Here is a 15,379-nt window from a genome sequence, read left to right as displayed (position 1 = left end):
TTTTGTTTTTGTTTTTGTTTTTCATTTTCCAGTGTTCTTAAGTTTAAAACAAACAAAAAAAGAAAAATAAATGCAAAGCTTTATTTTATGAGTCAGAGGACTTGATATTAAGTCTTAAGATTGTAATACTGCCCCTGCCAAGTTAATTTGCAAATTCAACAAATTCAAAAAAACAAAAACCTCATATACAGAAGTTAAACTCGATATACAAAAGTTAAACTCGAAATGTAACAATCACCTAAATATAAGAATTAAAGCTATAAAACTCTAAGAGGAATATCTAAGGGTAAATCTTCACGACTTTGGGTTACACAAAGCCTTGTTGATGTGACAAGTCACAAAAGAAAAATAGATGAACACCAAATATAAAAACACTTTTGCTGCAATTGATACCATCAGATTAGAATAACAACTCAGAATTGGAAAAATATTTGCAAATCATATATCTGATAAAATGTATCCAGAATGTGTAGAGAATTCTTTCAACCCAATAAAAAGAATACAAATACCCAATTTTAAAAATGAGTAAAGGGGCCGGGTGCGGTGGCTCATGCCTGTAATTCCAGCACTTTGGGAAGCCAAGGCGGGCAGATCACGAGGTCAGGAGATCGAGACCATCCTGGCTAACACGGTGAAACCCCGTCTCTACTAAAAATAAAAAAAAAAAAAAATTAGCCGGGTATGGTGGCATGCGCCTGTAGTCCCAGCTACTCAGGAGACTGAGGCAGGAGAATGGGGTGAACCCAGGAGGCAGAGCTTGCAGTGAGCCAAGATCACGCCACTGCACTCCAGCCTGGGCGACAGAGTGAGACTCCAACTCAAAAAAAAAAAAAAAAAATTAACCAGGCGTGGTGGTGGGCGCCTGTAGTCCCAGCTACTCGGGAGGCTGAGGCAGGAGAATGGCATGAACCTGGGAGGTGGAGCTTGCAGTGAGCCAAGATCGCGCCACTGCACTCCAGCCTGGGCGACAGAGTGAGACTCCAACTCAAAAAAAAAAAAAAAAAATTAACCAGGCGTGGTGGTGGGCGCCTGTAATCCCAGCTACTCGGGAGGCTGAGGCAGGAGAATGGCGTGAACCCGGGAGGTGGAGCTTGCAGTGAGCCAAGATCATGCCACTGCACTGCAGCCTGGGCGACAGAGTGAGAGTCCGTCTAAAAAAAAAAAAAAAAAAATGAGTAAAGGATCTGTACGTCTTCCCAAAAGAAATGGACAGTTGGGCAGTAAGTACATAAAAAGATGCTCAAATCATTAACTGTCAGGGAAATGTAAATCCAAACCACAGTGACATCCCATTTTGCACCAGCCAGGATGATTATAATAAAAAAGGCAGACAACATGGTGAAACCCCGCCTCTACTAAAAATACAAAAATTAGCTGGGCATGGTGGCACGCGCCTGTAGTACCAGCTACTCAGGAGGCTGAGATGGGAGAGTTGCATGAACCCAGGAGGTGGAGGTTGCAGTGAGCCAAGATCGCGCCACTGCACTCCAGCCTGGGTGACAGAGTGAGACTCTGTCTCAAAAAAAAAAAAAAAAAAAAAAAGGTGTAGTATTTGCATATAACCTGCAACATATCCTCCTGTATACTTTAAAACCTCTCCAGATTATGTATAATACCTAATACATTGTAAATGCTATATAAATAGTTGTTATACTGTATTGATTAGACAATAATGACAACAAAAAAAAGTCTACACCTAATAGGTACAGACAAAGCCAGATATTTTTCCTTTTCTGGAATATTTTCCATCTGCTGTTGGTTGAATCCACAGATGCAGAACCCAAGGATATGGAGGGCCAAAGAAGCATTTACAGAGGAAGGACAGTGTAGATTCATGAAAACTAAGGAAGGAGATTTGAAACAGGAAGACTTGATTCACAGTTTTAAAGGCTGCAAAGGAGGTAAATTGAAAAAAAGACTAAGAGGCCATGTGAAGGTCATCAGCCATCATCCAGAGAGAAATTCTGCAGAGCAATCAGTGCAAAATCCATGTTTTCATTACCAAACACCAAAAAGTTTATCACAATATGATATGAACTTACCTATGTGAAGTCTTTCAGTGGCCCCAAAACAAATCATATATATTTAATGAATAGCCATTATTGAAAAAATATATACTAAAAAGTAACTACACTGGAAAACCCATGATGTATTGTTACTATTGTAATTGGGAGAGAAGTCAGATGTTAGAATATTTTAGGAATGAAATAGGTCAAAAGAAAGAAAAATGTGAAGGATATGAATAAACAGAGAAATGTAGGAGGGACAAAAGGACCCCCTCTTTAAACTGTCAATGGCAGGCTAGAACTGTTTGTGCTTATGAGGACTTGGAGTCCCTGCAGAGGTCAGGGTGGCTTCTAACATTGTATGCCCACCTATATTTCATCAGGCTAACAATAATTTTGATGGCTGATCTGCTGAGAGTAGATTTTTTTTAAGAGACAGGTCTTACTCTGTTGCCCAAGCTGGAGTGCAGTGGTGGTCATAGCTCACCATAACCTCAAACTCCTGGGCTTAAGTGATCCTCCCACCTCAGCTTCCTGAGTAGCTAGGACTACAGGCATGTACCACTGCACCCAGCACAAGATGGTCTTGATTACAGGCATTTATTTAGGGATACAATTTAAAATGACTGACTTTTATAACCCTATCACTATATATCACCATATTCTAAATGTCTAGGGAAAAGTAGGGGGAAAGACTGGATTAGGCCAGGCGTGATTACCAGTAATCTTAGCACTTTGGGAGGCCAAGGTGAGAGGATTACTTGAGGCCGAGAGTTCAAGACCAACCTGGCCAACAAAGCAAGACTCTGTCTCTATTTCAATTAAAAAATAGAAGAAGAAAAAAGACTTGGTTGGCAGTTTTGTTTGTTTTGTTGTTGTTGTTGTTGTTTGTTTTTTTGAGACAGAGTTTCGCTCTTGTTGTCCAGGCTGGAGTGCAATGGTGCCATCTCAGCTCATTGCAACCTCCGCCTCCTGGGTTGAAGCAATTCACCTGCCTCAGCCTCCCGAGTAGCTGTCATTACAGGCATGCGTCACCACACCCGGCTAATTTTGTGTTTTTAATAGAGATGGGGTTTCTCCATGTTGGTCAGGCTGGTCTCAAACTCCTGATCTCAGGTGATCCTCCTGCCTCGGCCTCCCAAAGTGCTGGGATTACAGGCATGAGCCACCGTGCCCAGCCTTGGTTGGCAGTTTTTACCATTAATTATACAATTATTTTTCTGATTATGAAAGCAATAAGGCATACAATGTCAATCATTAAGGAAATATGAAATATGTAAAATAAGAATGTTCTCGTCTCATCTCCACAGATAACTTCTTTCAAGATTTGATGCATTTCTCCCAAATTTTTATTTTCTAGACATACACTAACATTTGTCTTTGTTAAAATGGGGTCACTGAGTACATTTTATTTTGCAACTTGTTTTTTTCCCATTTACCTGTACAGCCAGCACATTTTCTTATGTCATCACAGTAGTGCCACCTCTCTCTTTAATTAATGCAAAGTGTTCTATTGTGCAGATGGTATATATGAAAATATTTCTTTCTTTTTTTTTTTTTTTTTTTTTTGAGATGGAGTCTCGTTCTGTTACCCAGGCTGTAGTGCAGTGGTGTGATTTTGGCTCACTGCAACCTCCACCTCCCGGGTTCGAGCAATTATCCTGCCTCAGCCTCCCCAGTAGCTGGGAGTACAAGCATGTACCATCACGCCCAGCTAATTTTTCGTATTTTTAGTAGGGACGGGGTTTCACCATATTTGCCAAGCTGGTCTTGAACTCCTGACCTCAAGTAACTCACTCACCTCAGCCTCCCAAAGTGCCAAGTGAAATATTTTAGTGGGAAAATGTCCACAGAATAAGGGATGTGGGCTTGGTCAGTGGAGAGTGGTTGAAGAGGTGAGAGGGAACCAAGGCTCTTCCTGCTATTTCTTTGCTATTGCTGGCCCCTTTAGGGGCTTCCCTTCCCTTAGAGATGACTGCCAGGGTCTTCCATCCCTACTTTCTGCCCCTTCTCTGAGGGGCCTGAGCCCCCTCAGCCTCCCAGGTTCATCCAAACAAACAACTTATGGCCTTCATAAAACTGTCTGATTAAATGTGTATTATTATTATTTTTCCTTTTTTATTATACAGGATATATAAATGCTTAACTCTTTTCATGTATTTTTAAACCAACTGACAAATAATTTTGAGCTTGTCATTAGCATCCTTGGGCTAATGTAATAAAACTTTGTTACTTAAAACCATGGTTTTCTAAGTTTTAAATTGCATAGCAACAATAAGGATCTGATCATAAAGACAAAAATAAGGCTGGGCATGGTGGCTCATGCCTGTAATCCCAGGGGATTGGGAAGTCAAGGACAGAGGATGGCTTGAGGCCAGGAGTTCAAGACCAGCCTGAGGGCTGGGCATGGTGGCTCATGCCTGTAATCCCAGGGGATTGGGAAATCAAGGACAGAGGATGGCTTGAGGCCAGGAGTTCAAGACCAGCCTGAGGGCTGGGCGTGGTGGCTCATGCCTGTAATCCCAGGGCGTTGGAAGGCCAAGGATAGAGGATGGCTTGAGGCCAGGAGTTCAAGACCAGCCTGAGGGCTGGATGTGGTGGTTCATGCTTGTAATCTCGTCTTTGGGAGGTCAAAGCCGAGGATCACTTCAGCCCAGGAGTTCGAGACCAGCCTGGGCAACATAGTGAGACCCCTCCCCCACCACCATCTCTACAAAATATTTAAAAATTAACCGGGCATGGTGGCACGCACTTGTAATTCTAGTTAGTTGAGAGGCTGAGGTGGGAGGATCACTTGATCCCAGGAGTTTGTGGCTGCAGTGAGCTGTGATCACACCATTGCAAACCAGTCTGGAGGACAGAGACCCTCCCTCAAAAAAAAGGAGGTGGGGGGACCAGCCTGGGCCACATAGGAAGACTCCATCTCCACAAAAGATAAAAAAATTCTCCTGTGTCAGAAGACCAGTTGAAAAACAAAATTTAAACATTAGCCCAGTGTGGTGGCACACACCTGTAGTCCCAGCTACTGGGGAGACTGAGATGGGAGGTTCACTGGAGCCCAGGAGTTTGAGGTTACAGTGAACTATGATTGTGCCACTGCACTCCAGCCTCAACAACAGAGGGAGATCCTGTCTCTTAAAAAAAAAAAAAGACACAAATACAACTAAAGCAGGGTGAATCTCTTAAGTAAAGGGAAAAATTCTGATCAAGAAGACTGGAAACAGCTGGGACTAGCCTTTGCCTCTCAGGAAGGAACGGAGAAAAGATTTTGGCAAATGATGGCCAAGAGGCAGCAGAACCCCTCCTGCAGTGGTTCATAAACGTGGCTGCGTTGCCCACTGCTGCTGTAAAAATTACCACAACGTTGGTGGCTTAAAACAATGTAAGTTTATTTTTTTTAATTTATTTATTTTTAGAGACAAGAGTCCCTAGCGCCTGGCCCCTTCCCTCTATCTTCAAAGGCAGCAAGAGCTGGTTCCATCTCTGTGAAACTGACTCTTCTGCCTCCATCTTCCACATTTAAGGGCCCACCTTGATAATTCAGGATATCCTATCTCTTTTAAGGTCAGATGATGAGGAACCTTAATTCCATCTACTAACTGGAGTCTCCTCTGCCATGTAACTTAACATGTACATAGGTTCCAGGGAGTAGGCTGGAATCACATTAGTGATTCCAAACATTCTAATGAGCAGCCATTGAAAACCACCGCTCTGGCCGGGAGTGGTGTCTCATGCCTGTAATCCCAGCACTTTGCGAGGCCAAGGATCCAGCTACTTGGGAGGCTGAGGCAGAAGGATTACCTGAGCCCAGGAGTTGGAGGCTACAGTGAGCTGCCGTGATTGGGCCACTGCATTCCAGCCTGGACAACAGAGTGAGACTCAGACTCAAAAAAAGAAAACCCCAAAATCTTCTGCTCCAAAGAGATCATATATTCTATTTCTACACATGTACCTGGCACTGCCATGGATGTGTTTATTCTGTACGTCCCATTTAACCTTCCCAAAGACCTATTTATTTTTAGTTAACAACTAACATTTACATGCCAGGCATTGTGATGAGTTAGTTGTGCTACTATTGTGATGATCTTTCACAAATATTTTATTTTGAGTAATCATCACAACAACCCTGTGAAGTACGTACTCTTTTTATTCCCATTTTACAGACGACAAAGCTGACTCAGAAATTTGCCCGAGAAGGCTGGGTGTGGTGGCTCATGCCTGTAATCCCAGCACTTTAGGAGGCTGAGGCAGGTGGATCACCTAAGGTCAGGAGTTCAAACCAGCTTGACCAACATGGCGAAACCCCGTCTCTACTAAAAATACAAAAATTAGCTGGGCATGGTGGTGCATGCCTGTAATCTCACTACTCAGGAGGCTGAGGCAAGAGAATCGCTTGAACCTGGGAGGTAGAAGTTGCAGTGAGCTGAGATTCTGCCACTGCACTTCAGCCTGAGCAATAGAGTGAGACTCTGTCTCAAAAAAAAAGCAAAAAGAAAAAAGAAATGTGCCTGAGGCCATGAAGATAAACCATGTCGGCCAGGCTGGTCTCGAATTCCTGACCTCAGGTGATCCACCCACCTCAGCCTCCCAAAGTGCTGGGATTACAGGCATGAGCCACCATGTCCAGCCCCTGGGTTTTTTTCTTTTTCTTTTCTTTTCTTTTAATTGAAACAAGGTCTCACTCTGTCTCCTAGGCTGGAGTGCAGTGGCCCAAAATTGTGGAATTATCTCACCATTATAAGCCTGTAAGAATGTCTCATTAGATTACTCTTTAATTTTTAAAATTGTTATAATTTTTTTTTTTTGAGACAGGGTCTCACTGTCACCCAGACTGGAGTGAAGTGACATGATCTCAGTTCACTCCACCCTTGACCTGACTGAGCTCAGGTGATCCTCCTGCCTCAGCTTCCTGAGTAGCTGGGATTACAGTCGTGTGCCACCACCCCCGGCTAATTTTTGTATTTTTAGTAAAGACGGGGTTTTGCCATGCTGGCCAGGCTGGTCTCAAACTCTAGGGCTCAAGCAATCCACCTGCCTCAGCCTCCCAAAGTGCTGGGAACCACCAGCACCAGGCCTATTTTAAAGCTATTTTTAATTTTTTATTATTTGTAGTTTTTAATTTTTTAAAATTTTTGTTTTAATGTTTTTAAATTTTTTAAATATTTATTTTATTTTGGCCAGGCACGGCTGCTTACGCCTGTAATCCCAGCACTTTGGGAGGCCGAGGCGGGCAGATCACGAGGTCAGGAGATCGAGACCATCCTGGCTAACATACTGAAACCCCGTCTCCACTAAAAATTAGCCAGGTGTGGTGGCGGGCACCTGTAGTCCCAGCTACTTGGGAGGCTGAGGCAGGAGAATGGCGTAAACCCGGGAGGCGGAGCTTGCAGTGAGCCGAGATCGCACCACTGCACTCCAGCCTGGGCGACAGAGCAAAACTCCATCTCAAAAAAAAAAAATTATTTTATTTTAAAAATGTTTAAATTTTTAAATTTGTTAAAGGCCTTTCCAGTAGCATCACATTGTACTCATCCTCCTCTTGTTATTCTAATCTTCTCCCTCCCTACATATACACACACGTACACACACACACGTACACACACACACGCATGTACAGCAACATTCCAGCCCATTGCCTCACAGATTGCTATGCACCAACAGGCCTAAAATTAAAATAGTAATAGCAATGTAGTCACAAATATAAAATAATGTAAAATTATTCTGCCACTAAGATCATGTTTTCTTGAGAAAAATACAACTGTTTTTTTTTTTTTTTTTTTGAGACGGAGTCTTGCTTTGTCGCCCAGGCTGGAGTGCAGTGGCGTGATCTCAGCTCACTGCAAGCTCCACCTCCCGGGTTCACGCCATTCTCCTGCCTCAGCCTCCCGAGTAGCTGGGACTACAGGCGCCCACTACCAAAAATACAACTTTTTAGAGCAAAAATACAGGGCAGCAACAGGAAGGCTCATTTTAAGCTGTTACGCTGTGTAGAGCTGCACCTTCACATGGCTGTGAAAAATACCTATTCACTGAATTTGGATTGTAATCAATAATGACCAGCCTAGAAGACCTCTGAAAGTTTGATCATTTTCTTCCCTCTGGGCAGGCAAATCTTCCCTGCATAGAGAGACTGTGAGCTGGAAGGGAGTTCCTTCTCTCAGTGCGTCCTCTGTGCCTGCTTTTCCCATTTGCGTTTTTGAGAGTTCAGAACTCCAGGAAGGATCATCCTATGCTGGAGATTTCCCCATGAATGTTTCCTTCTGCACAAAGAGCAAATCAGAGAGACTTGGCCCCTCTGTTCCGTCTATGGACTCTAGAGGCGTATCTGTCTTTTTAGTCTGTTAGCCGAGGCTGTTAGACATGTTGGCCTTAGTTCTTACACAGCTTGCAGAGAAAATAAGGCTGTTATAGAACCAATACTTATGGTTATGGGTTAATGTAGCATTGGCAAGACTGCCCATGAGGGCAGGCAAGAGATTTACCATCTGGCAAAATGCAAACACCTTAGTCTTTTGGCTTTCAGTTTACAAATATGACATCGCATTTGGCCCTATTACAGCTACAGTTAAGTGTACACACATTTCTTTTCTCCCATTATTCGATTTGCACATGCTCACAAATCCAAAAGTAATGACATACTTGCATTAAAAGATATCTACATTTTGATAAGTGTTGTAATGAACAGGAAAAATTATTCTGTCATCTACAAATCTTCCCAAACTTGGGTTTTCTTTGCAAGGTCCTTAAGTTTCGCCTGAGTCCGATATTTCTTATGCAGCAGAGACACAATCATTGCCAACTGATCACCATACACTGGATTTTCATCCTCAATAAGCCCGAGTGTAAGATCCATGCCTCTGCTTCACACTCACCTGTCTTCAGTCAGTGCTCCTCCTTAGAGGTGGTGAGCCCACAGCGATTTATATAGAGTCCTGTTCTCTTGTTAAAAGTGTTGATCTCATCCTATTTTGGAGAGATTTATGACATCTCATAAATTATAATAATAATCATAATAATTATAAATACTCTGAACTTATATAGGGCCTTTTATTCAAGAATGTCCTGGCATTTTGCAAACTAACCAATTCGTTTCTTGCCATACCTCAGAAGGCAGATCCTAGTTGTAGTTTAACTTTGACACATTGAGGTCCAACACTTGTCTTTATTCACATCAGTTTCTAGGAATGTGGGTTAGGTAAGAAAACAAGGAAGGAAGAGAGAGAGAGAAAGAGAGAGAGAGAAGGAGAAAGAGAGTGAGAAGGGGAAGGGAGGAAGGGAAGAGGAAGGGAGGAAGGGAAGGAAGAAAAGGAAAAAAGGAAGGAAGGAAGGGAGGGAGGGAATTGAACTTGGTGTGTCAGAAACTCATTATTGGTTTGTATTTCAGGTAAGCAGAGCTCCTAGACCAGGGGTTGGCAGCTTTTTCTTATAGGCCCAGACAGGTTTTTGGGCTACGTGGTCTTTATAATGCCTCTGACATTGTAGCATGAGAGCGATCATAGATAATATTTAAATGAATGGCCATGACTGTGTTCCAAAAAAACTTTCTTTACTGCACAGGTGGTGGCCCTAGAGCCGTAGGTTGCTGGCCCCTGTTCTGAACCACCGAGAGATACCAATCCACATGTCCTCAGTTCAGCAATGTGGGGAGAGATGATCAGCTAGATAATGCTATTTTATAGACACCCAGGACCTACAGCGTGTTCCAAATGTCTACATCGATAAGTACTTTGAGAGGGTTCATATGAAGTTTCCAGGAAGGATTCTTTCCCAAGTTGTGGAAAGGGTGCATTTCATGACTAAAAGAGGGAGCCCCCTCCCTCACCACACCCTGTGCCCCAGCTCAGCTGAACAGCTTGATTTTCCCCAAACACAGCACCATTCTTTGCACTAGGCCTTCCTACAGGCTCTTTCCTTTTTATCTAAACCCTCAGGGACAGGGGCTGTGTCTCATTTGTCTTTATAATACCAGCATGCAACACTCTGCCTGACACATATTAGACACTCAGTAAAACCCGTGGAATCAATGGCTTGCTTATCGGCTGACTGGTATACAGTCTGTTTCTTCTGCATCCCCTGCCTTAGCTCCCTCCCCACACCACAACTCAAACGCAAGCTCCGTGAGAGCTGTGAATCTCGCTACTTCATTTATAAGACTGAGTCTTCAGTGCCCAGATAACAGCCTGGCACACTGTAAGTGTTCAGTAAATCTTTGTTGAATCAGTCAATGACCGAAGAATTCCTACAACCTCACCCAGCAAGATTTGGACTGGGCTTCCAATGCTGGGCCCCAGGTTAGACGTGTGTTCCTTGTGTTTCAAGCAACATGTGGATATTTCTACCATAGCACCTACAGCACTTTGGTTTGTTGTTGTCTTGAGAACAAAAACAAAGGCTTTTTTTTTTCCTGTATTCCATATGGCACATAAGGGGTATTCAATACATGTTTATGGAATGAGTAAATGAATGATTTAAAGCGTATTTATGACTTTTTGGAAGTCACTCACTCTGCACACCCAGTGCAGACATTGAAGGTTAAGATTTTGTTATTCTCGGCTGGGCGCAGAGGCTCACACCTGTAATCCCAGCGCTTTGGGAGGCCGAGGCAGGTGGATCACTTGAGGTCAGGAGTTCAGACCAGCCTGGCCAACATGGCGAAACCTGATCTCTACTAAAAATACAAAAATTAGCCGGGCATGGTGGTGCACACCTGTAATCCCAGCTACTCGGGAGGCTGAGGCAGGAGAATCACTTGAACCAGGAGGGAGAGGTTGCAGTAAGCCAAGATCATGCCAGTGTACTCCAGCCTGGGCCACAGAGCAAGACTCCATCTAAAAAAAAAAAAAACAAAGATTTTACTGTTCTCTACCTGTGGCTGAGATGGTGAGACCACAAGGCAGGGCACTGTGAGCAAGGATCCAGATTTGGACACCCAGGGAGTTCCTGAACTTTAACTCTGGGAGGGGAGTGTGAGAACACTGGGTTCCTCTCGGTTGTTGGCAGAGTTGGGGTAAAAAGAGAACTAATGCACCCATTAAAAACTCTATCCTGACCCCCAAAATGGAACTCATCCATTTTATTTTTTCCACCAAGCTCTAGCACATACCAACAATTAAAAGGTATTACAGTGTGGGGAAATCTGGGGATGCCCAGCTCCACCTACGAAAGCACCCTGTCATCAGCCCAGAGGGCCACGTTAGCATCCTGGGAGGTTCTCCTGGGCAGCAGCCAGCATGTTGCCTGGCAAAGGCTCCACAGAGACGATGCCCACCGGCGTCCTCAGGCTTGTTTAGTGCTTGCCAGCCCCTTTATGGATAACCTTCCTTTCAAAGACCTGGCATACACTCTCAAATACTTACCTCCTAGAAAGAGGGAGGATTCCAGACAGCCAGTGTGGGAGTGGAGGAGGTACTGAAAAGAAAGCTAGGTCGGGCACAGTGTTTCAGCCCTGTAATCCCAGCACTTTGGGAGGCTAGGAGGATTTGCTTGAGGCCAGGAGTTCAAGACCAGCCTGGGCAACATGGTGAGACCCTCCATCTCTACAAGAAATGGAAAAAAAAAAAAAAACATAGCTAGGCATCATGGCTCACACCTGTAATCCCAGCACTTTGGGAGGCTGAGGTGGGCAGATCACTTGAGGTCAGGAGTTTGAGACCAGCCTGGGCAATATGGTGAAACCCCGTAGCTACTAAAAATACAAAAATTACTGGGGCGTGGTGGCCACCTGTAATCCCAGCTGCTCAGGAGGCTGAGGCATGAGAATCGCTTGAACCTGGGTGGCAGAGGTTGCAGGGAGCTGAGATCGAGATTGCGCCACTGTACTCCAGCCTTGTTGACAGAGCAAGACTCTGTCTTAAAAAAAAAAAAAAAAGGAAAAGGAAAAGAAAGAAGAAAAAGAAAGCTTGCTGCACTTGGACTTAGGTGGGACTAAACAGAAACAGCACAAGATATTCCTTACCACACCCTCAGGGCCAGGGGAGCTGTGACTGCCCCACCTCATGCCTGTTTTACTTCCCAAATGCAAGATCCTCTTCTCAGTTTGAGTTTGTGTCTCAAATGAATTCAGTCTTCTCTCACCTTTAGTCCAGGTGCTGCCTGGTACTTGTTCCAAGGAGCACAAATTAGTCACCAAAAGCCTGCAAAAGGAATACAGAGCTTTAGAGAAAATTACCTTGCGGGCACCAAAAAGAATGATTTCACACATCACAAAACCAGACTTCCTAAAAATCCTCTTTGTTCAGTGATCTCTTCAAAGTTTCAGAAAGTGTCTGCTCCCACCCATATTATTTCTCCTCTGAAATATCTCCTAAATATCTTCCTCATGGCCAGGCATGGTGGCTCACGCCTGTAATCCCAGTACTTTGGAAGGCTGAGGCAGGCGGATCACCTGAGGTCAGGAGTTTGAGACCAGCCTGGCCAACATGGTGAAACCCTGTCTCTATTAAAAATACAAAAAATTAGCCAGGCGTGGTGGTGCGCATCTGTAATCCCAGCTACTCGGGAGCCTGACACAGGAGAATTGCTTGAACCCAGGAGGCAGAGGTTACAGTGAGCCAAGATTGCGCCACTGCGCTCCAGCCGGGGCGATAGGAGTGAAACCCTGTCTCAGATAAATAAATAAACTCTTCCTCCTCATTCCCTCTGTCTGGTACTTCTTAACATTTCCTGTTACTCCAGTATTATAATAAATATTATAAGAAAAGACACTGTTGCATATAGGTTGAAAGTATTTATTGAGGATATCAGGATCTTTTGCAAATGTCATCTCTTTGAGTTCTCATCAATTCACTGGAATTGACAGCTGAGGAAAGTGGCTTCCTTGAGAATGGAGGAGCTCAGCTGGAAACCCAAGTCTAGGCTGACATCAAAGCTTCTCTTCCTGTGGGTGCTACCCCCCGGCTGCATTCAACTCTTAAGTTCTAGGTAATTCATTTTAGGCAAGTGCTTCCTGGACTCTTGCTTCTTCAGTCTCCTGTCCCACATTCCAGCTGCCTTCAGTCCCAAGGGGAGCTATTGTCTCTGGTTCCCATAAATTTCTCTGAGAAATGGCTTCTCACGAACCCTGCCTCTCTATGATGACTTCCAACTCCTCACCTGCTGCACCTGGGTCCCCAACCCTATGAATCCTAAAAGCTGAGGAGGGCGTTCTCCATCCAGCCTCCTGGACACTCCGCAGGCACATGACGGTCAGATTTATGTTTTAAAAAGTGTCCCCTGGCTGCTGATTGCATTGGAGGTAAGCCAGAGTGACTCGGGAGACTTCACAGAAGACCAGACGAGAGATGATGGTTGAACTAGAGTGATGGGGCTATGGCTTGGCTGTGTCTCCACTGAAATCTCATCTGAAATTTTAGCTCCCATAATTCCCTTGTGCTGTGGGAGGGACTCAGTGGGAGATAATTGAATCATGGAGGTGGTTTCCCCCATCCTGTTCTCCTGGTAGTGTGTAAGTCTCATGAGATCTGATGATTTTATAAGAAGAAACCCTGGCCGGGCGCGGTGGCTTACGCCTGTAATCCCAGCACTTTGGGAAGCCGAGGGGGTGGATCACAAGATCAGGAGATTGAGACCATCCTGGCTAACACGGTGAAACCCCGTCTCTACTAAAAATACAAAAAAATTAGCTGGTCATGGTGGGGGGCGCCTGTAGTCCCAGCTACTCGGGAGGCTGAGGCAGGAGAATGGTGTGAACCCAGGAGGCAGAGCTTGCAGTGAGCCGAGATCTCGCCACTGCACTCCAGCTTGGGCGACAGAGCGAGACTCTGTCTCAAAAAAAAAAAAAAAAAAAAGGAAGAAGAAACCCCTTTCGCTTGGCTTTCACTGTTCTCTTGTCTGCTGCCATGTGAGACGTTACTTTCACCTTCTGCCATGATTATGAGGCCTCCCCAGCCACGTGGAAGTGTGAGTCCATTAAATCTCTTTCTTTTGTAAACTGCTAAGTCTCGAGTATGTCTTGTTTGTTTATTTATTTATTTATTTTTGAGACAGAGTCTCACTCTGTCACCTAGGCTGGAGTGCAGTGGTGCGACCTTGGCTCACTGCAACTTGGGGTCAAGTGATTCTCCTGCCTCAGCCTCCCAAGTAGCTGGGATTACAGGTGACTGCCACCTTGCCCAGCTAATTTTTTTTTTTTTTTCATGTTAGTAGACACAGCGTTTCATCATGTTCTCCAGGCTGGTCTGGAACTCCTGAATTCAAGTGATCTGCCTGCCTCGGCCTCCCAAAGTGCTGGGATTACAGCCACCACGCCTGGCCTTGGGTATGTCTTTATCAGCAGCGTGAAAATGGACTAATACAGTAAACTGGTACCGGGAGTGGGACACTGCGGAAAAGATACCCGAAAATGTGGAAGCAACTTTGGAACTGGGTAATAGGCAGAGGTTGGAACAGTTTGGAGGACTCAGAAGACAGGAAAATGTGGGAAAGTTGGGAACTCCCTAGAGACATGTTGAATGGCTTTGACCAAAATGCTGATAATGATATGGACAATGAAATCCAGGCTGAGGTGGTCTCAGATAGACATGAGGAACTTGGGAACTGGAGCAAAGGTGACTCTTGTTATGTTTTAGCAAAGAGACTGGTGGCATTTTGCCCCTGCCCTAGAGATATGCAGAACTTTGAACTTGAGAGAGATTATTTAGGGTATCTGGTGGAAGAAATTTCTAAGCAGCAAAGCATTCAAGGGGTGACTTGGGTTCTATTAAAGGCATTCAGTTTTATAAAGGAAGCAGATAATAAAAGTTTGGAAAATTTGCAGCCTGACAATGCAATAGAGAAGAAAATTCCATTTTCTGAGGAGAAATTCAAGCCATCTGCAGAAATTTCCATAAGTAATAAGGAGCCGAATGTTAATCACAAGACAATGGGCATGTCAGAGATCTTTGTGGCAGCTTCCTCCCGCACAGGCCCAGAGGCCTAGAAGGAAAAAATTGTTTTGTGGGCCAGGCCCAGGGTCCCTCTGCTGTGTGCAGTCTAGGGACTTGGTGCTCTGTGTCCCAGTAACTCCAGCCTTGACTAAAAGGGGCCAAGGTACACCTCAGGCCATGGCTTCAGAGGGTGCAAGACCCAAGCCTTGGCATCTTCCACATGGTATTGAGCCTGCAGGTACACAGAAGTCAAGAATTGAGGTTGGGAACCTCTGCTTAGATTTCAGAGGATGTATGGAAATGCCTGGACGTCCAGGCAGAGGTTTGCTACAACAGTGGGGACCTCATGGAGAACCTCTGCTAGGGCAGTTAGGAAAATAAATGTGGGATGGGTGCCTCCCACACAGAGTCCCCACTGGGGAACTACCTAGTGGAGCTGTGAGAAGACAGCCACTGTCCTTCAGATCCCAGAATGGTAGATCCACTGACAGTTTGCACTGTGTACCTGGA

The sequence above is a fragment of the Gorilla gorilla genome, chromosome 12, assembly GCF_029281585.2.
Source record: "Gorilla gorilla gorilla isolate KB3781 chromosome 12, NHGRI_mGorGor1-v2.1_pri, whole genome shotgun sequence".
NCBI classification, from domain to species: Eukaryota; Metazoa; Chordata; class Mammalia; order Primates; family Hominidae; genus Gorilla; species Gorilla gorilla.
Note: the sequence above shows the minus strand (reverse complement) of the source record.